The following is a 25,995-nucleotide window of genomic DNA, read 5'->3' on the forward strand; positions in this document are numbered from 1 at the left end:
TGGATCTATAGACTTGGCCTGAGTGTGAATAACTGGGTTGTGTTCCTGGCCTCTGCGGCACTTGGAACATGGCCTAGAAGAACATGGCCTGATGGATACAGTCATGGAATTTGGAGCTGGAAGGAAACTCAGAGACCACCATTTCAAACAGATGCAGAAACTCCAGAGCCAAGAGGGGTCAAATGACTAACCCAGAATCTCCGATTGAGCTCGTGGCATAAGCTAGGTCAGAATCCTGTTTCCTCCTCCAAGGGTCACTTTCTTCCCATGGCTCCATATATACAGTCTAATTTTTGGCAAACCCTTATCTTAACCTCATAAATAGGATGGATGGTTCTAAACTTTAGAAACAGCATGAAATTAGCTATTGTCTTCTGTGATTGAGCAAACATCTGGCTCTATTCTATTTAAGAAAGAGAAAAGAGTAAAGCAAAACAACTACATTACTTACCAGTATGAAAGTGCATGCTGGTTTGATTATCAGAATGGTTAAAATGTGATGGATGACAACTGCAGCATCTGTTGCAGTGGCTTGTAAATAACAGGGTCTCTGTGCCCCTAGCTGACCACTTTGCTGCTCCCTTTTTGTCATGTGACTGATCATGATGAAAAAAAGCATGTTCCCTAGCATGAAGCCTGGGGTAGGTGGAGCTTAGGCAAGGAGAAACTTTCTCCTTAATTTGTTTTTTTATTCATTATCTAAAAGACAAATGAGTGCCTTCTGTTTTTGCAAAAGAAAACTCATCTCTAAGTGTGATAGATAATTGTATGTATCAACTTGCCTGGGCTGAGGGATGCCCAGATCACTGATAATACATAATTTCTGTGTATCTGTGAGGGTGATTCTCAAAGAGATTTACATTCAAACCAGTGGACTGAGTAAAGAAGATCTGGTTTTACCAGTGTGACTAGGTCTCATCCAACCAATTAAGTCTGAACAGAATAAAAAGGTAGAGAAGGACAAATTTTCTTTCTTTTCTAAAGCTGGGACATCCATCTTCTCCTATTCTTGGACACTGGAATTCCATGTTCAGACTTTGAACTCTGGAACTTAAACCAGGGTTCCCCTAGTTCTCAGGTATTTGAACTAAGAATGAATTACACCACCACTTTCCTGGATCTCCAGCTTGCAGGTAGCATGTCCTGAAACTTCCCAGCCTTCTTAACTGTGATCCAAGTCCCATAGTAAATTCTTCTGTCTCTCTCTCTTCATATTTATCTGTCTATCTGCATATATATATATATATTTACACTCTCATACACACACACACACATACACACATACACAGATATATATATATATATATATCTGATGTTCAGATTTATGTATGTGTATACAATATATATGTATGTATGTATATGCCACCTATCTATATGTGTGTGTATATATGTATACAAATATATATTATATATATTTGTATATATATTATATATATTCAGCCATCTATTATCTACATATCTCCCATTCATTCTTTTCCTCTGAACAACCCTGATAATACCTTTTCTGTTTGTGATTTTGGTGATATTAATATTTTATGGCTTTTATAGTGATTAAATATAACACATATCTATTTGAGATTTGTATAAATATTTGGATTCAAGAAACCCCTTTGTGTCATGGACTTTATAAAAGTTATCAATTGCATGAAATTTCTCCTCCTCCTCCTTCTTTCATTAACTTTCACTTCTGTACTTGGCAGATTTTTGTCACTCTCTTTGGTTCTGGGAATCTGCATTCAGATCTCATATATGGATAATTAAATTTCTTAAGATATTTTATAATAAACTGTTTCACACTAGAAAGAAAGGTAAGGTGAGCCTAATCTCCTAGGCTATCTAACATAACATTCTTAGAATCAAAGAGAAAAATATGCAGTGAAAATATATAGACATCCTAAGGCTGGAAGAAATTAATTTTTTCTCTAGATCTCTGATTATGTCCCATACCTGGCTGGCCATACACAAACACACACACACATGCACACACACATACACATACACACACATGCATACACACATACTCACACACACAAATCTAGTTATTTCTATGCCCTCAGAAAGGTCAGAATGTATTTATACATGTATCTTTTAGTTTGATTTATGAAACATCTTAGTCTTGTTCTCCGTTTCATATTCTCTTAGTGCATGCTCACGTGTGGTATCTTTGCTTCCTCTGAGCATGTGCATTGTCCAAAGTGTAGTGGAACAATGCAGTTCTCTAAAACTGTCCAAAACCTATTTTCCAACAAACATTTATTAGCCACCAGGTGCCAGAATTCTTTCCAGAAGGTGGTTACTTATCAATGAACAACGAAAGCAAATATTCTGGTACCCCAAAATTCGTATATTCAGAGGGGAGAGAAACAAAAAAACACAAAAAAAGAAAAAAATAATATGTCACATTATGCCATATTGTTCTGGAGAAAGACAAGGCCTGTGAAGTGGTATATATGAGGCAAAGGTATATACATGCAATTTTAAATAAAGTGGTAAGGGTGGTCTCTCTGAGAAGGTGACATTTTTGCACTTTCTAAAGATCTGAGGGAGAAAGTTCTGTGGTCCTCTGGGAAAAGATGATTCTAAGCAGAGGGAACATCATCAAGGGCAGAACGCCTGAGGCAGGAACATGTTTGAGGAACATTAGGGGAGACTGAGTGAGTGGAGCAGAACAAGCCTGGAGAAACAAAAAGGAGATGAAGTCAGAGAGGAAACAGTCCAGTGGGTTCTCACAGATTGTTTTATGGGTATTTGCTTTCATTCTGAATGAGATGGGAAGTCATTGTAGATTTTGAGCAGAAAAGTGATGTGATCAAATTTTCAGTTTCAAAAGGATTACTCAATCTGCCAAACTGAGATAGAAGAGTAGGTGGGCGGGGAGGGAGGCAGAGAGACCAGGTAGGGGGCTTCTGTGATGATCCACAATGGAGACAATGCTGGACTGGACCTGTGGGCAGCAGTAGAATTGTGAAGTGGCTATATTCTGTACATTTGGAAGGTGGGATTAACATGATGTAGTTACTGAATACAAAACATAAAGGAAGGAGAGGAGTCAAGGATGATTTCAAGTTTTTTTTTTTTTTTTTTTTTTTTAAATGAAGGGTTGAAATTACTATTCCTAAAATGAAGAGGACTGAAAACAACTAAATTAGTGAGATGGGAGTAGTATCTATGAGAAAACCAGATGGAAATTTTGAATAACCAGTTGTTTGTTTGAATGAGACATTAAGAGAAGGGGCAGGTGTAGCGATACGACTTACACATGGAATTTAAAAACCATGAGACTTGGCAACATGAGGTCCTATGGGTCATGGGTAGGGAAGGCCAGATCAAAGGAGGTATTCAGCTTTCCTCTTCCTAGATGTACAAAGGATAGGTGTAGCAAGTCATTTTAATTTTTTTCCCATTTGTTTTAGTCAGCTTTTCATCGCTGTGATCAAAAGACCTAACAAGAAGAAGAAAAGTTTATTTTGACTCAAGGTGTTAGCTGACTCCATAGCTCAGGGTCTGAACCTGGTATAGAAAAGCTGCTCAGTCCATGATAGTCAGGAAGCAGATACAGCTTAAGTGCAAGGACCCAAGGATGATGCAATCTCTAAGAGCATGATCCTGGTGACCTACTTCCTCCAGTCACACCTTCCCTGCCTACAGTTACCACTCATGAATTCAGTCAAATTATTAACCTCTCAATTGGATTAATCGATTAATTAAGTTACAGCTCCCAAAAGCTAATCAATTCACCTCTGAACATTCATGCATTGAGATTTTGAGGGACACCTCACATCTAAATCATTTAACATAGAAGGCACCATTAAGTGGCAGAAAGTAGTTTCGATAGTCATAGCTTTGAAGCAGTAGTTCAAGCTCAAGTGCTAGCATTGAAGAAATAGAGGCCACGTTGAATGGGCTCTTTATGAAACTTGGGACCTGATGAATGAATATGACAGCAAATCTTGAGGCAAATCTATTTCCTGGGTCTGTCTGGTTATTTGAGTAGTGAACTGTATGGACTTTATGTTACAAAGCACAAGGGGATCTTGTAAGGTTTAATCACCCATTGATAGTAGATAATTGCTTTAATTTCTTGGAATGTAAGAGCAAGAATTTTGTAATTCCATTTCTCTATATGCCTCTGCCCTGCCCAGTTAGTGGTTTTCTCCCAAAGTTTGATTTTAACAATAATTTCCAGAAGGTGATTTCCCTGTTCTTTGTGAATTGTAAGATATTGTCTTCAGTCAATAAGTTTAATTTCTTTAATGAATCAAGGTGAAACCCAGGTGCTGCTTGAGGGGTACCCATATATACCAAGAACAGTCTTAGCATTTCATGAATGTCCTCACCTAACTTGCCTAGCAACCCTATGTTGATATAGTGTGGCTTAGAAAAGCGTGATTCAGAGAAACTAAACCATCAGTTGAACTAGTAAAATGAATTTTGTAATTCAAATCCTATGCTCTTTCTTCTGAATGACAAGCTTCACCTTTTTTACAACTCTTTTTATACTTCTTCAATATTTCTGTCTCATTTAAGCCAAGCAGATCTTTCCAAGGTTGAAAGTTTACCTACTGTTAATTTCTGGAATCAGCCCTTCCTCTCTTCCCATTCTGTGAGCAAGCATGCATTGTGCAGACAGCAACTTCCCTTACAGAACTTGCTTGGATATTCAATGCAAATAATGACTTTAATCCTTGTTGTCGCCAAATGCCTTTTTCTATCATTAACTTTATTTCATAGACCTGGTAACTGAGAAGGAAGAAACTGGTCTCAGTGTCAAAGATGAAACATCCCTGGGCTGCGTCCTTTAGTGACAAATCAGTACTTTTGGTGTCTGCTACATTCTAGGGCATTTTAAGTGTTTGGTGGAAGAATTGTTCAATTTGGGACATGAAAGCCTTATCATATCTGTGCACATTTCTTCTATGTATATGCTCACATGGCCTGTACAAATGCCAAACCCGTCTGATTACCTTTTGATGCTTTCTCATCTTTTTTTCTGTTTTATTATGCCTAGGAAGTTTGTTTTTGAAAAAGGGTCGTGTGATATTTGATTTTCAATGACTCAAAGAATTGAAAGCTCCTGAATTCAACAAATAGTCAACAAAGATTAAAAAGATGTGTCAGACTACAATAGCAAGTGCACAAAGTAAACAGAACTTTTACATACTGTTAGAGGAGGGGTAAATTGACAGAAATGTGGGGAGACCCCTAAAACAAGGCGAATTTGAAATTTCAACTAGTTCTGCTTGAAATGTATCCTTTAGGTACAATCACACAGCTACTAGAATTAAGATATCTAGATACAATCACACAGCTACTAGAATTAAGATATCTGGGCAAAAATGATCAGGCAAAGTATATGCTTTTACAATGCTATTGAAAAGAGAAGATTCTTATACGTTTGTAAAAATAAACAAATATAAAGGAAGTTAAGCTCTGAATTTGTATTAGGTTAACTAATTGTTTTGCTAACTCTGCAAGTCTTACCCTGCCTAGGTTAAAAAATTTGAAACTCTACATAAGCAAGAATGAAGGAAGAAGAAAAGTATATTCTTGCTTCACTTAGCAAATAAGGCAATCCCAAATAAAACCAAAGGCTGAATGTTCTCTCTGATTTGTGGATAATAATCCAAAACAAGGGAGGTTGGGGAGGGGAATAATAGGAATAGACTGGACTGGAGAGAGGGAAATGAATGGGAGGGAGCAGAGAGGGGAATAGGAAAGACAGCAGAATCAATTGGTGATAGCTTTCCTAGCCTTGTGTTTGTATCCACGACCAGGGTAATTCCACATTATGTACAGCCATAACAGTAGGAACCTAATAGAATAAGTTATACTTTTTGTATATATATTCTGCCAAAATTCATTCTACTGTCTTTAATAACTAAGAATTAAAAAAAGAAAGTATTTTCTTGATGCCAAAAATCTTAGATAACCATCATTGAAAATTTGATGTTTCTTTCTAGTTGTTTTCTGTGACAATACACACTTTGTTCTTTCTTTTACCATATACCTTCATGACATTACCATTTTCCATTTATTAAAACTTTCTTTAAAAATGATTTTTAATAACCACAAGATTCCCCATTATAAGAAAGTATAGTAAGTTTAATACTACCTTTGGGGGGAATATATCTTTTTTTTCAGTTTTGCTTCAAGTAATCTGATGGTAGCAGTCCAAAAAGTGTGTGTGTGTGTGTGTGTGTGTGTGTGTGTGTGTGTGTTTCTCTTTTTCATTTGAACTCAGGGTCACTCAACCCCTGAACCAAACCCCCAGGCCTATTTTATATTTTACTTAGAGACAAGGTCTCACTCCTTGCCAATGCTGAGGCTGGCTTTGAACTTGCCATTCTCTGCCTCAGCCTCCTGAGCCACTGAGATTATATGCATACACCACCACACCCAGCCATATATTTTCCTTTTTAAAATTAATTTCTCTGTCCCAATATGCCTACAGACTCTGGTTTGCTGAGGCTTACACAATAGTCTAAATGAGTAGATTCTATTTTGTTTCTCTTAGTCAATCACTTAATGTCAGGAAATTATAATTTGTGATACATATATATATATATATATATATATATATATATATATAGTGTGTGTATGTATATATATATATATAGTGTGTATGTGTGTGTGTGTGTGTGTGTGTGTGTGTGTATATATATATATATATATATATATATATATATATATAAAATACACATTTTTCTTTTTATGTTACCATAGCATTTGAGCTTAAAGTGAATACTTTTGGAATGGCACATGTTATGTTATTGGTGGTAATGTTGGGTATTTAAAGAGCTTGCCTTCTGGAGTTAGAAGTCTGGGTTTGTCTCTTGACTTGGGAATCTATGTGATTTTAGGTAAGTCCTTTACTATTTGGAGCTTCAGTATCTCAGCTGCAATATATTTATGACAAATACATCTAAAATGAAGTCTAGACATAGGTGTTAGAGGTATTGCAAAACCCTGTGCCCAATGCCCAGTAAATGCTTAATAAAAGGTGACCATCATTACTATCGCTTGTTGTTCATTATTCTCACTGTTCTTAACGTATTATTGTAGCTTTTAGCCTGTTTTGTACTTGACATATTTTCTCTTCCCTTCTAGTCAACTCTAAATTGTTTTCAGCTTATGCATTCATTTCTGTAATAACCACCTTTTCTTTTCTTATGTTCCTTACCCCAAGTATTGCTAACATATGAATCATAAATTGCTAGAATTTAACTCTGAATTATAACAGAACCATGACATACAGTTTTTCTTCCATATTTCTTTGGGTTGATATCTTTTAAATCAGAAATAATAAGTTACTGATTTCTTAATTATTTTTAACTATTTTGGTAAAAGCATAGTCTCTCAGCTTATACAATAATGAAGCTTCTCATTCATTAAAATCACACAGAAATGTGGGGCTTAAACTACCACAATCCTCTTACTCACCTCTGGAGCAGTAAAATTAGGACTTAGTGATTTTAATGCAGACATCAGAATATAGTAGGAGGAGAAGCAGATAAAGGATTTAGCTGTCTGGCAATTTGATAGTAACCTGTTTATACCTCTTCATTACACCCTATGGCTTTTCTGGATTCTTAACTTGGGATATTGCCATGAGTGTTTTGTATTATTAGGACAAACAAATTTATGAAGATCATGAAGGGACCCTATTGAAATGATCAGTCAGATTCTCATAAGAAATGGAGCCATGGGGCTGGGGCTGTAGCTCAGTGGTAGAGCACTTGCCTGGCATGTGTGAGGCACTGGGTTCTATTCTCAGCACCACATAAAAATGGACAAAGGTCCATCAACAACTAAAAAAAATGTTTTTTAAAACATGGAGCCATCTTGGGATAGTCACAAATGACAACTATAATCACATAATTTTATATGCATTGACATTAATTCTCTAATTTTGTATGGAGATTAAAAGATCTGAGTGTTTTTTCCTACTATTTTAGTTAATAAAAATGTAAAACAACAATAATAATAATGCAGAAATGTCTCAAGTAAAACTCTCCTGTCATTCTGTCCAAGCAGCAAACATTATTCTTTTTATATATAAATTTTCCTTTTTTTCTCCATGTACACATGCATTCAATTGTATATAAAAGTGTATATTATATATCTGTATTAAATATTCATTAAGAATATTATTAGTTTTTTCCCCCACAAAAGCACACTCTGAGATAAAAATTCAAGTGAATTTCATTTATTTGGGAGGTGATCCTGAAAAACAGAAGTGAAAAATGAAAAAAAAAAAGAAAGAAAGAAAGAAAATGAATCAAGACAAGAGAAAAGTCCAAAAGGGATGCTTTGTTAAATAGGTTTTGGCTATCAGCAATTGGAGCTCACTCCTACTAGGAAACCTCTGAGAAAACACGTCCATAAACCTCAATTGAGAAGGGTTAAACATTGACTGTCCAGCTACCATACTATGTTAGTAAGAGGTGTTCCCACAAAGTGTCAATTCCCCTGCAATTTGTGTTACATGTGTGCACAGTTAAGCAATTTTCTGTATCTTTTGGGGGCGGGGAACAGGAGAGATAATGTGCACATCCTTGATTTTGGGGACTGGTGATGGCCTGTGACTGCCCAGCACGGTTGCTTTATGATCAGGTGGACCAAAGAAGGTATGGTCTACAATTGGGTTCTGCATGCTGTTTTCTTACTAGCTTTTTTAAGACCTCAAAAAATTTATCTTGGATACATTTGCAAGCCCATGCATGCACACATCTTTTTGTTTTTAGTAACACCTTTCCTCACTGAATGTTAGAGTGCGCTAGCCAGTCAGTCAAGGGAGTGTAATGTTAGCTTTCTGAATATGCAGAACGGATGATAAATAATCTCCATGAAACCAAGAGTGGTGTAACTTTTGATAAAACAGCACTTTTGAAATTCTCCTGTACATGTAAATTATCTGCTGATATTTCTAAAAGACAGATTTGGATTAACAGGTCTAGGGTAGGGCCTGAGATTTTCTATTTTTTGGAATTTCCCAAGTGTTGCTGGTCCATAAAACAAGCTTTGAAGTCAAAGGTCTACAGAGAGATAACCTGAAGTGAGCTTGTACATTTTGGAAGTTTTCTTTGTAACAGTCTGGAAAGTTTTCACAGATTAGATGTATTGGCTAGGTTAATTTCCAGCTATAAATTTGGGACCTTGAGTGAGTCTATTCTGTTATTTAAAAAAAATAATAATAAAGTGTAGGAACGGGGTTTGTGGCTCAGTGGTAAAACATTCACCTAGCCCATGTGATGGGGTTCGATCCTCAGCACCACATAAAAACATAAACAAATGAAATAAAGTTATTATGTCCATCTACAACTAAGAAAAAAAATTAAGTATATATGGTTATCAATCAGGTGCCTTGATTCCATGTCATATTTTATAAACCAATGTGTGCATTTATTTGCTTATGGAGAGACTGTTTCTTGTCTCCTCAGTGTTATAAATGTGTTAGGTCAAATTAAGCCTATAAAACCAATTTTGGGATCTTACAGGGTTCCTGAACATCTGCATTTACATCTTACATCTACAGTTTTACATTAAAACTTAACGAGTCAGGTCACAAATGTAGATGTCTAATATCAAATTGATAGTGCCCGAAGGAAAGTTTTATTACTGCCCCCCTCAAATTTGGCCTTCCATGTCTTCTATCAAAATAAATAGTAACTGTGTGGGCAAAGATGAAAACATCAAAATCTTGAGATAATCCCTGAATTTTTCTTTCTCTAATTCCTCACATCCTGTTAGAAAGAAGATACTCTTTACCTGCAAAACAGACTTTTTACTCCACATTTCATCACGACCATCTCTACCACTATTCTCCTGATCTATTGCAACAGCATCCCAGCTAATGGGAGCCTCACACTATTTCTTAGCCCTCTGTGATTCTTCTCTTATACACAAGTTTATTTCTAAAACAAATCTGATATGTCTTTCTCCAATGAAGATGTCCATAGCATTCCATTGCATTTAAGAACACAGTTCCAGTTGCAATGCAGGTCCCACACAGCCCTTCATGCTAGGACATGGCCCCACCCATCTGTGTGGTAGCATTCCTGCCTGCCATGAACTTGACCTCTTTGCTCCCTCCACATCAGCCACACTGGACTTGTTTCTTCCTTCAGTACACACAAAGCTCTTTCCTGCCTGAGAAGCATTGCCTTTCTGCCTTCTGAGACAGAGGATCCTTTGGATTTTGTAGTATTTTTTTTTCAGTTAATCTGAAAATGATCAGTTTGCTATGTAAATTGTATCATACTTAGTTATTATGATTATTAATCTGTCATTTTTAAAGGTTCATAATGAAATAGAAATTGAAGGGAAAAAATAAAGGGAGCTGTGATTTCTTTCCCTGCTGCCCTTCCTATTTGTGCTCTGTGACATCTAACTTTCTCTAGTCTAATTAGGTACAATTTTCAGAAATTTTTGTAATAAGTTAAACACAATTTCCTATAAAGACACATATTTTGACTTAGTATTGCCTGTAGAGTGAGATTCTGAAATTGATGCATTTACTTATTCCCTCAAGTCCTAAATTGCAGGTTATTTCTCATTTACTTGAGGAAAACAGTAGAGACAGGAAACTCACAAATGGTTAGAGGCAATTAAGACTAGGAGGAGGAAAAATACTAACATCAGAGGTGCTTCCTTTTAATACTTACAGTAACCCTGAGGTTGTTGTATCATTCTTTTAATGAGGAATAGTCAAAGACTAAAGGAGGCGAATTCACTCATCCAGAATTGGAGCACATGTATGGATTATACTATTTTTTCTAAAGCTTTTCTAAGTTTGAAATTATTCAAAAATAACAGCTAAAACATCTGCAAAAATAAAATAAACAATCTCTTAGCTTTGATAGCCAAACTCCATACAAAAGAAGGAAGTGTTCATTATAAATACTTCATCTTACAAAAGAAACATGAAGAATCTACATTTTGGGGTCTTGCATTCAAACTGTACTCTCTCAAAACAAAAGGAACACAAATGCATGTCATTCAGCATCTGCTTCCCAGATACTGTGTGGTTATCATACTCAATGCCTCAACAATATCTGTTTGGTTTGTTGGTATATTATTAGCTCATGGGCTCTTCTAAACGTTTCATAAGTACCTATCCATCTATCCTTCTATAAAATTACATGTACATAAGGGAAAAGAGTTTCTGGATTTGAAAGCAGATTGATCATAGAATTCCCTAGTAGTTTTTCAGTGTGTTTTGGTATCCTTCTCACTAGCTATGTGGAAACAATTTTTAAGGATTCATGAATTACCCATGAGAATGCATGCATTTGAAACTTTCTATTTTAGGGTAATTTTTTAAAAGAAATATGAAAGCATGTTTAAGATGATCTGGATAACCAGTTGATGTCGCTTCCAGTAGCTATATCCAATAGCTAGCTATATCTCTGTATTTACATCTACTATCATATGATGACAAGGAGGTCTACTCTCATGGTCTGGGTCTAATGAGGAAGAAAGCAGACAGAGGCAGATTTAATAAGTGAAAAATGCTTTTAAGCCAAATGCAAGCTGATACCCAGGCAAGCTTTGCTCAGATGAAGTTTTCATGGAAAAAAAAGTGGTAGACAAATCAGAATGTCTTATGACACAAAGAAAATAGTCTCTGAACTTCAGAACTATTTAGTGTAGCAGCAGTCAATACCATGTACAATCCAAGTGCCCACTTAGATTTTGCAAATCCACATTATCCATAATACTAAATTAATGTTTAATTGAATTGTGTTGGTGGTACAAATTTGCTCTTATGTTACTTTAAAGTGTGTTTGGTTTAATAGTTGCTTTTAAGATACAAGCAGAAGTATTTATAACTCATTATAGACTTGCACATGTTTAAGAGCTCTTTAATAAAACTCAAATCAATATGGGATGTCTCAGGTATAAATATATATGTTATATATAGTGATAAATAAACAATGGTATATATGTAATAACATTATGTATGTATTGTACGTATATATATATATATATATATTTTTTTTTTCTTCTTCTTCTTTCCTCTTAAAGGGATTCATACCAAGGAATCTCAAATTTGGCATGACAGAAACTTTATTTCACAGATAATTCTTTGTTGTAATAGACTTTCCTGTGCATGTAGAATGCCAGTAGTAGCCTCTTAACTAAAATTGTGACAAATAAAAATATATCCAAATATTGCCCACTGTTCTCTGGGAGAGGGGGTTTCAGAATCATTGGTCTATGCATTCATCAAATAGAGCAACCACTGCCTTCTCCCATGTGTGCATGAGATTGCAAACTCACAAAAGCATGGTCTTTGTGTCTCTAAATGAGGAAATGATCCTGATAGTGTGCCTGCAGGTTACATTATGATGAGCATATCTGGCAGGGCCAGCTAAATATTGCGGTGGTAGAAGAGAATTATGCCTACATTTAAAGAAAAGTTATCTGGTTCCTTTTTATACACTACGGGTTATAGATACCTAGAGTTCAGTTTGATTCTCCATCTTCCTTTTTTTCTGTACAATCACCTAAGCAAATGTATTACTTAAAACCTTCAATGGTTGACCATGGGCTAATAGCATACATATGAATCAAATAAATGGACACTGTACAAGGTGTTGAGTATGATAGTTACACAGTATCAGGGAAAGCAGAACTTCTATGCTCTTGTGTCCTTCTTTAAAGAATAGTGTTTGAATACATGACACAGTCTATAGTCTTCATGTTTCTTTTATGAGATGAAGTATTTATGATGAATGCTTTTACTTTTTTGGATTTTTATTATCAAAACTAATAGCTTATTGACTGTATTTTTGCAGATGTTTTAGCTATTGGTTTTGAACAATTTCAAACTTACAAACAAGTTGCAAAAATAACATAATAATGCTTCTCCCCTGATTTCCTATGTATTAATATCTCCCACATCTGCTTTATCATTTTCTCTGTCAATATACACATTACTGTTGTATTTTCAAGATATTTGGGAATGACTATATATTTTATTTCCCTTGATCCACAAATATTTTTTTTCTTATGTCTTAATAACATGGACATTCATTAGTCACATAGCCACACAGTAAAATAATCAATAGCAATAAGTTAATATTAATACAATAGAAACATCTAATCTACAAAATTTGGTAAAAGTTTATCTCAGTGGTGTTCTTTATAATGAACAAAAATTTGGGGAGGATTAGTCTGCAGCAGCCTTTCGTCCTCCTTCATCTTTTCATGACATCACAGGCCAGTGTTTGTGCAGAATATCTTTCCCTTAGGTCTGTCTGATGCTGTCCAGTAGCTATATCCAGATTATGCATTGCAGGAAGGAAGTCTAAGATGCTGTGGTGCCCTTCTCAGTGTGTCATATTAGGAGGCACACAGTGTAGATCACCCCATTCTGATAGTTACTTTGATCACTGTTGGAGGTGATGTCTGGCAGGTGTCTCCATGGAAAAGGTACTCTGTTTCCTCTTGGAATGAGTGAATATCTTGTGGGAAGGTTGTGAGCGATGATGCACATTTCCTAGTTCTCATCAAACTTTCACCACTAGTTTTGACACCCAATGGAAATTCTTACCTAAATCTGTGATTACCCTTATGGGTGTTACATGGTAATTTGCTAATTTCAACATGCCTTCCATGTTTATTAGTCGTCATTCTAGTTGAAAAAAAAATAGTTTTTTTCTTTCTTTTACTTATTCACTTATACAAGAAGGAACTCATACATTCTTATTTTATAGGTTAAAATCATTGGTAACATTTTGCATATGGATGACCATTTGGTTATATATTCCTAACATTCGTTATGAATGTTGCTCTAAGAAGATCAAGTAAATGATCCATATGAACAAATCACTTTCTCCTCCTTCTTAGCATAGCATATTAGCTAACTTTGCAGTCTTATTCAAGTATGAGGGTAATCCAGCCAAGAAGCAGTTGTCTCCAAGGCTGGGTGCCAGTTCTGCCCCAGTGATTCATTGAAGTGGAGCTGAAGGAGCAGAAGTCACTCTCTCCTTGGAATCCAGGAGCATTTTATTGTTCTTAACTGTGCTGAGCATGCCAATGACTCTGAAGCTAGAGGAAAAAAAGACTCTTAATGAGTTTCAGCATTTTAATGTACTGCAGGTTCCCAATTGTATGAATTTAAGAAGCTTAGCAATTCGGTATCTTCTGAATAATAGCATTTATTTTATACTCTAAATACTCCCGGGGAAGTCTGACTAACATTGTAGCTTCTTTGGTGTAATAGCTTTGGTGGACTAATTGACTTGAACAGTGGAATTGTTCCTAAAAAAAAAAAAAAAAAGCCACACAGTTTTGATTAATGAGCCTAGTAATAAATCATTAATCTTTTTAGCTCATAAATGATAGGAACACTGTTATGTTTCCCACCCTGTAATATATTACTAGATTCTCTTGCTGATACAGTGGCCACGTTTTAAGAATCTCATCAATTTAATATGCCCACCTTCACATAATTTAATATAATGTCTCATAAGTTTGAAGTTATAAGAAACGCAAAAGGATAAATCCTAAATAGTGATAATTATTTTTTTTATGAACATGACTTACATTTAGTTAGTAGCTGTCCTTTTGCAACGTTCAAAATTTCTTTATGTAATAATCATTATAGAAATAACTAGTCACTGAGCTTCTCTTATATACCTGGAACTTTACTACATTTTTAGTATAGTGTATCATTGCATTCCCACAATAGCCCTCTGAGGTTACTCTTATGATTTTATAGTGCAGGAAATATATTGAGAACTCTCAATTACTAGCTCATGTCATAGAATGGGTTAAATTAGGGTTATTAGGTCACTATCTGTTCACACATCATGCTTACCCAACAGAATATGGAGAACATCACTGTTTGTTGAAATGGAAATATACAGTTATATAATATAGACAACCCAAACTGGCATTTGGAGTTGTCTTGGGGCTTAACATATCCCAGGAGGGGTTATTCTTCAGAATTAATTTTTATGCTCTTCATGTAGCTGAGGCATCATTTAGAAATAATTTAGGTTTGCTTAATCACCATTTTGAGGAAAATAGAATTTCAAGCTATGGGCCGTAAGATTTAAGAGGCAGAGATCTACATTCTTGGTTGCGTTAATGTGTTAGCTAATGAGAAATAGCACTTTATTATTGAAATTTTGTTATAAGCTCTCCAGTAGGCAGAGATCTCTATGATGGGCAGCGACCATGACCTGTGATGTCTGTGTCCTTGAGATGTAGCTCAGTGGTAAGCACAAGTTGGAAAAAAAAATGTTAAATCAGTGAGTGAATGAATAGTCAACAGCAAATACGTGAATGATCCATTTAGTAAAGAGCCCCACACAAGTAAATCAAAATGATTTTGAATTGAATTAGTGATGTGACCATGAGAATCTCCAATTCTTTAAGCATACTGGTGTGCTGAATCACAGGATAGGAAGCCTGCAACCTAGCAAAAACTCTTATGAGTGCATTTTCTTTCTCCTGGATATGTAGGCACTCTTGGTGAAATCATTTAATTTGTTATTGAGTTACATTAAGAATTAAATGCATCTCTCTCTCACTGATGAGTTTTTAAAAACTTACAAATAACATAGATGTCAAAAGCTGGTAATGAGTATGGCAGATACCCTGTTAAAGTCAAAATGGTTGGTCTTATTTGAACATCTTAACTCACTGCTGCACCTCCTCTGCTGTTCTCTACCTAGGTCATAAAGTTAGTATGAGGCAGAAACAAGATGGTAGCACCTAATTAAGTTCCTCCTCCATTTCACCCTACTTTGTTGGCTGTTTTCATTGTGAGAAGCACACACCCTACACACTTGACACCACATTTTCTTCTTTTCTTTGGTGGCCTGTTAAGCATCACAGGACACCAAATGTTTTGCAGGCTGTTCAGATTGTCTTTGGAAACACTAGAATTAAATAAGAGCAAAAAACACTATCCTTCGCTTAGATAGACAGAATCTTAATAGACAACTGAATTTATGTTTTTGTTTTTTTAAGTGAAGTCCCAACCTAGAATTGACAGCTTCTTCTATAACATGGGAGATGCACATGGCTTTGATTCAATTCCTGTTGAAATGACACTAGACAATTTTAAAATAAAAGTAGATTCAAGCAAAACAACAGCATATTTGTGTACAAAACTATTGCTTTTCACTTTCTATAAACTGAACATATGCTTTCAAATTTATGTAATAGAATACAGAGAAAAATTAAGCAGGATTTTTTTGGTAATTTGGGAAATGATATTGCTCTGGCCTTCCTAGGAAGAAGGATTCTCTTTTGCTAACTTATCTCCCCAGTATGATTAAGATTTCTATGCTTAGAAAGATGAATTATGCTGCTGAGTAGTTTGTACTTAGAATACCTGTACCAAACCATCCAACAATGGATCCTTCATTTGGATCTCTCAGAAAAAGTTGTGAGCCAGCCACTAAATATACCGTTTATGGCATCCTATTCAGATCAATTAGGATTTGATTTCTGTTGGAACTTTGGAGCAGCTGCATGACCTTGGGCAATTCCATAGCTTCATATAACTCCAGCTTTCTCACATATAAAATGGGCATGTTAATAGAATCTATCTCAAGGGTTATTTTAAGGAATAAAAATATAATAAATTTAAATGACTTTATAGTGCATGGCTTATTTTTAAACCCTGAATAAATACTAGATAATATCAGGCAAAAAGAAAAATAATAATATTACTATCCTAATTTTCTTTTGTAAAATTACATTAATATTAATCCCATCTGACAATATGTTTAGCATATTTGCCATGAAATATTTGGGATACAGTTATATTCAAAATATTATTCATTGTTAATCAGAAACTCAAACTTGATGGAATATCTTACATTCTATGAAGCATCCTTAATTTTGTAGGACCTAATGTCTGTCACATGAGCTCTGTTATATAATCCCCAGAACCATCATTGGTGCTGTGTTCCTTGGGTGTCATTTTCATACCACAATGAGAATGGTTGTCCTTGAGTGGAACTTCAAGTCCTTTGCGTCTTTAACATCTCAGTGATACATTTGTGTGTGTTTCCTAAATATAAAGCCAAGTCTTGGTCAGTCAATCTAAGTGTCATACTCTAGGCAGAAAATACAAAAATAATTACCCCATTTTCCCTCCCTTCCCCTCCCACTTCTCTCCCTGATCTAGAGTTCGTGTATTCCTCTCATGCTCCCTCTCCCTTGCCCACTATGCATCAGCCTCCTTATATCAAAGAAAACATTTGGCATTTGGTTTTTTGGGATTGGCTGACTTTACTTAGCATTATCTTCTACATGTATGAAGACACAAATTGGGGTGAATATACTATGTATACAACCAGAGGTATGAAAAATTACGTTCTATATATGTAATAAGAATTGTAATGCATTCCGCTGTAATATATAAGTAAAAAAAAATTTTCAAAAGAAAATATAAAAATATTCTGCATGTGTTCTGTATTTATATGTACTATGATGATTATTCTTAATGAAGTTAGTAATGTATTATAGTGAACCTACGACTACATTTATGCCATTTCCTTAGTTGCATAGTTTAAAGGAAGATCATGGCCATTATCAACAAATCAGATGACAACTATCCATCCCAGAGCTCACACAAGGTGGATAAAAATAGAGGTTCTGGAGCCTCTTTAGAGCAGTGAATTAGACTGAGGAAATGTATGATTTGCTTACAATATCAAGGAGCTCTCTATAGTTTGGGAGCCAAGAGTACAAAAGCATACACCTTTGTAATATTATAATATAGAACATTAAACTATAGAGAGATCTCAATATATAAAATTTTAATTTAGCATTTTCTCATGGGAGAAACCATCCCATCAGGGCTGATACCTGGTGATAATCCGATGGAGGTCTTGAGGGACATGTGGAGGGAGGAGTCAAGGAAAGCCAGGAGCCCAGTGTGCCTCCCTGTTCCAGCCCCACAGGTGACTCAAGATCAGTCCTGCAGATTCTAGGGACCCCTTTAATCATTTACAGTTCACATCCATTTGGGGTTGTTCAGAGGGTCTAGAAATGAAAGCAAGCCCCAGCCTTCAAGCATAATGCCCTCGAGCAGTGGCCCAGGCTGTCAGGAGCACAGGTCGCTGTTTCACAGTGAGAACTCTGCTGTTTCTTCTCCAGAATTAAACCCTCTGATTGAACTTGACCTTAGACATGACCTCTCACTGCCAATGTCATGCTCACATTGTAAGTGGAATAATTAAAAGCTTCTCCTTAAAAATGTATTTCTTAGGAATATTATTCTGACTGTTGTTTGGGAAGGAAAAACTGACGGTATTTCTCTAGAACTCCATCACTATGCAGAGCTCGCAAGAGAAATCACGTCTGCCTTGCTGTGCACACATATGGTAACTAAACTTCTCTTAGCAAATGAGACAGAGGGTGTGTTTACCAGTCACCATTTGAGGGTGCCACTTCTTGGCAGGGATTCTTCCTCTTCCATTTGATCTTTAATGTATTTCCTAATATGTTTTATTTAGAAGCATTCATCTTAGGATAAAGCTATGCATCTCACTTCACCTGGTCAAAGGCAGTGTCTTTGTGGCCAGGGAATGCAAAAGTCTCAGTATGAAGTCAGAGGTGAATATTTGTCTTTATTTTAATTGTTAATTGTCATACAGTATGATAACACATGCATTCATTACCTTAGTCTGGGTTCTCCATAGAAATGGAACCAATAGAATTGAAATCTCTCTCTTTCTTTCTCATATGGAATTAACTCATTACAGCAATTACAGAGGCTGTCAAGTCTAAAAACCTAAAAACCTTCCTTTGGAATCCTTCCTTTGGAAATCCCAGGAAAGCTGTGTCTATAGCTTCAGTCTAAAAACAGGTGGGCCCAAGACCTAGGAAGAGCCAATGGTTCAGTCTGGGTCTAAAGGTAGGAACAGAAAAGTTCCCAGATCAGTGTCACTCAGGAAGGAGGGATTCACTCTTAACTGCCAAGAGGGTTAGGCCTTTTATTTTACAATGATCTTCAACTGATTGGATGTGGCCCACCCACACTGGAAAGTCAATCTGCACTACACAGTCTATCCATTTAAATGTCAAACTCATTCAAAAATACCCTCACAGAAACACCCAGAACAACATTGGACCTAATATCTGGGTACTCTCTGACAAGTTAAGTTGGCACACGAACTATCGCACATGTATGTTACTGAAACAAGTATGGCCCAAACAGCAGGCTTGCTCCAGGTCTCATCTAGAGGTGGCCTTGTCTCCAGGAGACCAGTACCAAGCATGCAAATAATATCACCAGAAAGGAGAGGACAGCTTTGTACAAAGTTACAGTTAAACAACGTTCCAAAATAGCTGACGCCTTTGGAACAGTGAGTTGACAGTGGAATGTTGTTTTCAGAGTGAGAGAAAACATTTAGCTTTATTATCATTCATTTTTAAGTTGCTGTAGCCTTTGAAATAGACTCTTCCACTAAAATCCAATTGCTTCTCTGTCTCCACATTAATTTTCTGTTCTGGAAGTGAGATCCATTGGACAGCGATATTTATAGGCTGTCTTCAGAGTTGCAGAACAAAGAGCACTAGCTCAAGAGTCAGAAGACCACTTCACCATATAGCTTATTTACTTACCAGCCATGTGACTACTCACAATACCCAAAACACCTTTAGTGGTAGTATCCTACATGGTAGGAGAGAAAAAATGGTCACATGGTGTAAAATGACTCTGGGATACTTGGAATATTGTAAATCTCTTCTCTTATCAAGTAATATGATCACCTTCCATCTGCTTGAACAGCATTCTCAATGTTTCTTTTTTTCACTTATTAAATTGACTTTCAACCAATAGATAAAAACATTAACATTGTCCATATTAAATGGGGTAAAATGTAATGTTTTGATACATACATGCCTTTTGTAGTGTTTATGTCATGTTAAACATCAGTTTCCCAAACATTTATTATCTCTTTATGGTGAAAGCATTCGAGATCCTTTCTCCTAGCTTTTTGAAATGCACAGTACCTTTCTTGTTATAGCCACCCTACTGTCCCTAGCACACCAAAACTACTTGCTTCTATGAAACTGAAGCTTATTCGCATAGATCAACACCTCCATCCATCCATCCCACCCACCTACTCTTCCGAATCTCTGGTATCCGTTAGGCTATTCTCAACTTCGATGAGATCAGCTATTTTAGATGGCACACATGAGTGAGATCATGTGGTTCTTTTCTTTCTGTGCCTGACTTATCTCAAGGATTATAAGTTCCATCCATGTTGTCACAAATGACAGAATTTCATTCTCTTTGATGGCTGGATGGTATTCCATGGTGTGTAGGTAACTACTGAAGGGAGGAGATATCTCATTGTGGTTTTTTAATTTTAATTTTTTGTGGTACTGGGTACTTGACTCTTGAGTGCTCTACTACTGAGTTATAGTCCCAACCTTGTCTTTTGATTGTTTGAGACGTCTCAGTACATTATTTCGGCTATCCTTTTATCCTGAATTATTCCCGCCTTACCCTCCGGAATGCCTGGGATGACAGGCATGCACCCCCATGCCTAGCTCAATCTGTTTTTTTAAATGCTCATAGTCTCATGTTTGACTCAGAGTTGCTTCAGCTCCCCTCAGGATATTTCTAGGTGTTTTGTTACCCCATTTCAGACTAATTCATCTTGAGACATTTGTCTACAAAATAGTTTTTTTAAAAAAAAGACTGTAATTCAGTTGTACACAATTTTGTGGTTAAGCAGGAATTGGTAATACATAAAGTAAGAAGGCACTAATAACCTACTAACACCCATGTGACATATGACAGGAAAAAATATGAATAGAGTTCTCTAAGCCAGTGCTACTCAGGTTTGTGTTACTGACGGCGATCTGCCCACGGTGAAGTATGGACAGAAATTGAGAGCAAGCACTTGAAAACCTTTTAGAAAATTTGACATTAGCATGACATCTAATCCAAAAGGCAACATTGTGTCTGTTGAATATAATAATAAAAAGTTGCCACTTGCATTTTTTAAATTGTTTAATTTTATTTTCCATCAGTTTGTTTTTGTTATGTTTTTTATGAATATTGATCCATGTCAGATTGGAAGTAAAAATGGCCCCCAACTGTGGTAGCTTGAGAAACATTGCTCTAAAATCTCTCTTATTACCAGTAAGTGCTTCCTAGATGTTTAAGTGTAGTCTCCCCAGATGACTAAGAAAAACAGCTTGGAGGAGAAAAAGTTTATTTTGGGCTCATGGTTTCAGAGGTTTCATGGTTGACCAACTCCATTCCTCTGGACCCAAGTGAGGCATCCCAATATGGCAGAAAGGGGTGGTGGAGGAAGGCTTTTCAGCTCCTGGCAGCCAGAAAGCAGAGAGAAAAAGGAACCAGGACAAGATATACGATATACAAAGCCATATTCCTAATGACCTGCTTTCTCTAAACACATGCCCCCTACCAATAGTGAAAACTCAGTCCTCTATCCAAATTACTAATCCATCAAATGGATCAGTCCACTAATTAGGCTAAAGTTCTCATAACCTAATCGTTTCACCTCTGAAATATCTGTCACATGAGTGTATTGAGAGGATATAGCTGGTATCCAAATCATAATGAAGGTTAGGAGCTCTTTAATTCTCCATAATTCATGCTTATTGCTGAATAATCAAAAACAAATACACCAAGAAATACAGAGACATTAATTTTTGTCTGTACTAACATACCTTGAAATCACAACCTGCTGTTAACTATTCATGGGGTTTAAGAGTAAAGTCAGTTTCATAAATAGACACAAAAATATCTGCCCAGCTATAAAAGGACATAACTCTATTTCTAACCTATTACCAACTAGTTGAATGGCCTTGGAAGTCATCACCAGTCCTCTAACTTCTGTTTTCTCCATTTGCTTAATGACAGGCATGGGCAAAACACCCCCTTAATTCTGGATCTATGTATTCTTGAAATATTAAGATTTAAAAAAGTAATTAAAAAATTAAATTAAAACATTCTTTTAGATTACAGTTATCACATGAGAAATTCTGAAAAGTTAAAAGTGTTCCTTGGTTCAGAGTGCTAATCAATCTTTGGAAAATGACTATCCATTTAAAATAAGTCATATGCGTAAATAAAATGGAAAGTAAAAATATAAGGATATATTGTATTTAAAAGTTTATTCCAGGTAAGTCTTAAATTCTACTGTCAACTAAATTCAAGACTAATACTGCATTTCAAAGGACAGAATTACTTAATAACACCGCACAAAGTCTTATTCTTTCTGTGAATACAAATTAAGGAATGACCCCATCCAATGCTATATTGTTGCTCTGAATACAAATTAAGTAATCGGTATGATGTTTGAATTTGGAATGAAAAAATAGCCTACTGGGCAATCCCTTATGTATTAAGCTCTGTATGTTTATGGTACATCTTTGAATCACTGCAACGAATTCAACACATAGGGAATTAGGAAATGGATTTGAATAAGGATAAAGTAATGTAGTACTGCCTAGGGACAATGACAAAATCTGCTTAGCATTCAGGAACCCTGGGGTAGATTGCTTGTGATTATTTAGCTTCATCAAAGGCAAAGGGGTGCAGAATATGGGACAAATTCCAACCCATTCATGGGACTGCCATGTGTTGTAGTCCTTCCTTGGTATGTTCTGATTAATGCAAGATTTTCCAAGCAAATATTTTTCATGGAACTTGAGCAGATCTTGATATGTAGGACTCAGAAATCATAACCCCCACAAAAGTTATTCCCTTTTCTCAGTTCTTTCTCAATTCTGATTCTTCCCAGTTGGGGGAAAAAGAAATACAACTCAGTCTGGTGCTAATATGCTCCTAACACCTCTCTTAATTAAGAATCCCCTTTGTAACGGAGAGAAAAAGAGAGTTAACCAGGAGTGTCAAAGTCTTCTGCAAACAAACAGTTTCTTGCTATAATTTAATAACACTAATTCGTTTGCTGTTCTTCTAGTAACCTTCTATTTATGGAAAGTGATGCTGGCTTTTAAGTTATGGTAGCAACATACAGTTATGTTTTTAAATGAGTTTATTTAAGCCCTACAGGTATGTTGATTTAGAGAAAACTTTTAAATAAATAGTACATGACAGGCAAAACATTTCTAAGATGTGATATGCAAATGATTGAAGCTTGGTTTGTAACAGTGGGCTGGTAGAAAATACCCTGAGCTGGAATATAGGAAACTTGGTCACATCTAATTCTAACTCTCTCACTAATTATCAGATTGTCCTTGGGCAAGATGATGAATCTTTCATGCCTCCATCTCCTCATTATCCAATAAATATTGTGAAATTTGCCAAACTACATTTGAAGTGATGATGTGAAGATTAAAATTGATGGGTAGTGAAAAACTATAAAAGTTGAAAGTTTTATGTACATAAGGTTTATTATTATGTATCTGAAACATCACTTTTTAAAAAAATTTTTTTTTATTACCCAAGTGCCTTCCCTCAAAAAAAAATGCCCCACAACTATTTAGGAAAAGATAATATTATCTTTTAAATTTTAAAGATAATATTATCTCTTTTTCTAAGATCATGAAATTTACTGGTGGTAGTGATAGTGGCTAGTGTCGGGGTGGAGAGAAAGTGAGATCATGAGTGAATGTACAGTTAGTTCTACATACCATTCCAAAATATTAATCTCTAATTGTTTTTTAAATAAAGAATATATGTTCACTTTTACCCTGGTGCAGTGGCACACACCTGTTAATCCCAGGAGCTTCTGAGGCTGAGGCAGGAGGATCATGAGTTCAAAATCATCCTCAGCAAAAGCAAGGTGCTAAGCAACTCAGTGAGATCCTGTCTCTAAATAAAATACATCAACCGGCTAGGGATGTGGCTCAGTGGTCAAGTGTCCTGAGTTCAATCCCAGGTGCCCAAAACCAAAAAGGAGTATATATTCACTTTTGCTATTTTACATGGTGACAAACAGCTTGAAAGTAAATTATGTTTAAAAAAATGAACCCAATAATAGATCTTATTCATCTTAAGGCTTAATTAAAATATTATGACCTATCTGAATATTTAGATGTATTAAAAATAATGGTATTTTGTTTTCTACCAAAATTATTTTTGAATCTGAATAAAATATTTGGAATTTTGGGTTTTTTTGTACTTTTTCACTATATTTGAAATAGCAAATTTTCTTTCTGTTAGTATGATATCATCTCATCACAAAAGATATTTTATTATTACATAATGACATTTCCTTTATACTTCAGAATTTCTTTTCCCAAATTAAATATCTTGTTGATACTTGAATTTAGTTGTTGTTTGTTTAAAATATAATGATCCAATTAAAGTCTGATACATTTTTTTTTATATTAATGATTAATCATGTCATCATGGCTGTCTTGTATTTTGACAGTACAACTAAGTTTCAACATATGTCCATTTAAATTTGAAATCATTCGCATATAAATTAGAGAATATTCATTCATTGAATACTAGCAACTGTGATTTATTTCCCCATTCTATTAAGCAAAGCTTATTTAAGCAGTATTGCTGCTGAATTAGAAATGATAGACATCATGATTTTATTTGCATAGAAATATTCATGCTTGGTCTAGGACAGCAACTCTCAAACTTGAGCAGCTATCAAAATCACCTGGAAGGCTTGTCAAAACCTAGTTTGTTTGACCCTCACTTAGATTTCTGGTTCAGTAATTCTAGGTAGGGCCAGAGAATTTGTGTTTCTAACAAACTCCCAGGTGAAGCTAAGGGGGATGCTATGGTTCTGCGACCACACTGTGAAACCCTCTGGTCTAGCAAAAGGCAATAGCAGAGTGAAGAAGCCATGGCTAGATGATAGGCCAAGATATCTGCTCTGGCTTTGAAACTTGTAATCTGTGCAATGTGGACAACTTAGGGATAGATTTTTATCATCCATAAAATGGTAATTTATTTGTTGAGACTATTGAGTGAAATAATGCGCATAAGTGCTAAGAACAATACCTCAAAGGCAATCTCGATAACTAGAGGTGATGATAATTAGACTGCAAATAGTAACAATAGTGACTAGAAAACAATCCAGTAGCCCCATGCCCCATCTGTTGTAACACTTTCTTGGGTTTTAATTATCTGTGGTCAACCACAGTCTAAAAAATAGTAAATGGAAAATTCTAGAATTAAGTTCATAATAATTAATAAAGTTTAAAGTACAATCACAATGAAATCTTTTGCTATCCTGCTTTGTCCTGTCTTTCTGTCCAGTGTATCCATGCTGTATATGCTGCTCACTTTCATTAGTGGTGGCTGTCTTAGTTATCAGATCAACTTTGGCAATATTTAGTAGTTTGTTCTACTAAATAATGGCCTCAGTGCACAAGAATGCGTAGTGATGCTGGTAATTTGGATATATCAAAAAAGAAGCTGTAAAATGCTTTGTTTAATTGAAAAGATGAAAGCCTATAACTTAAGAAAAATAAATCCTATAATGATGTTGCATAGATATAGTATAAGAATAAATATTTTATCCATGAATCCAAGAATTTATGAAGAAAGAAATAGAAATTCATTGCTAATTTTGCTATTGTACCTCAAACTACAAAAGTTAAGGCCATAGTTTAGGCTGGAAATGTGCTTCAGTGGTAAAGCACTTGTCTGGCATGTTTGAGGCCCAAAGTTTTATCCTCTTCAACACCAAAAAAAAAAAAAAAAAAGGAAAAATATTAAATTATAGAGTTCAATGACATCTGTGGCTTCAGGCATCCCTTGGTGGATTGGTGGTCTTAGAATAAATCCCCTGTGGATAAGGAAGGGCTACACCATCCCTATTTACTTTTGTTCAATCATTCCTCTTTTCTGAGGATACACAGAGAGCTTGACTTTCATTGATGACATTATTTCTATGAAAAACTTTCTGCACAAAAAAAGGGACTTCAGTAAAAAGAAACAGTACTTCTAGTGAAAGCACTTTCAAGAGTAGATTGGAGATTAGAATCTAGATTGCAGTTTAAGCAGGGATCTCTTCACTTGTGAGATGATTCTTAATATTCATAACTTAC

At 35.6% G+C, this 25,995-nt stretch overlaps 1 protein-coding gene across 4 annotated transcripts in view; it reads left to right on the forward strand.

Annotated features, from left to right (window-relative positions):
• The window catches only part of Rbms3 (RNA binding motif single stranded interacting protein 3), a 663,558-nt gene that overhangs the window by 380,938 nt on the left and 256,625 nt on the right, over positions 1-25,995 (forward strand). The gene's annotated exons all lie outside the window — the stretch shown is intronic.

This window comes from Callospermophilus lateralis, chromosome 1 (genome assembly GCF_048772815.1).
Source record: "Callospermophilus lateralis isolate mCalLat2 chromosome 1, mCalLat2.hap1, whole genome shotgun sequence".
NCBI classification, from domain to species: Eukaryota; Metazoa; Chordata; class Mammalia; order Rodentia; family Sciuridae; genus Callospermophilus; species Callospermophilus lateralis.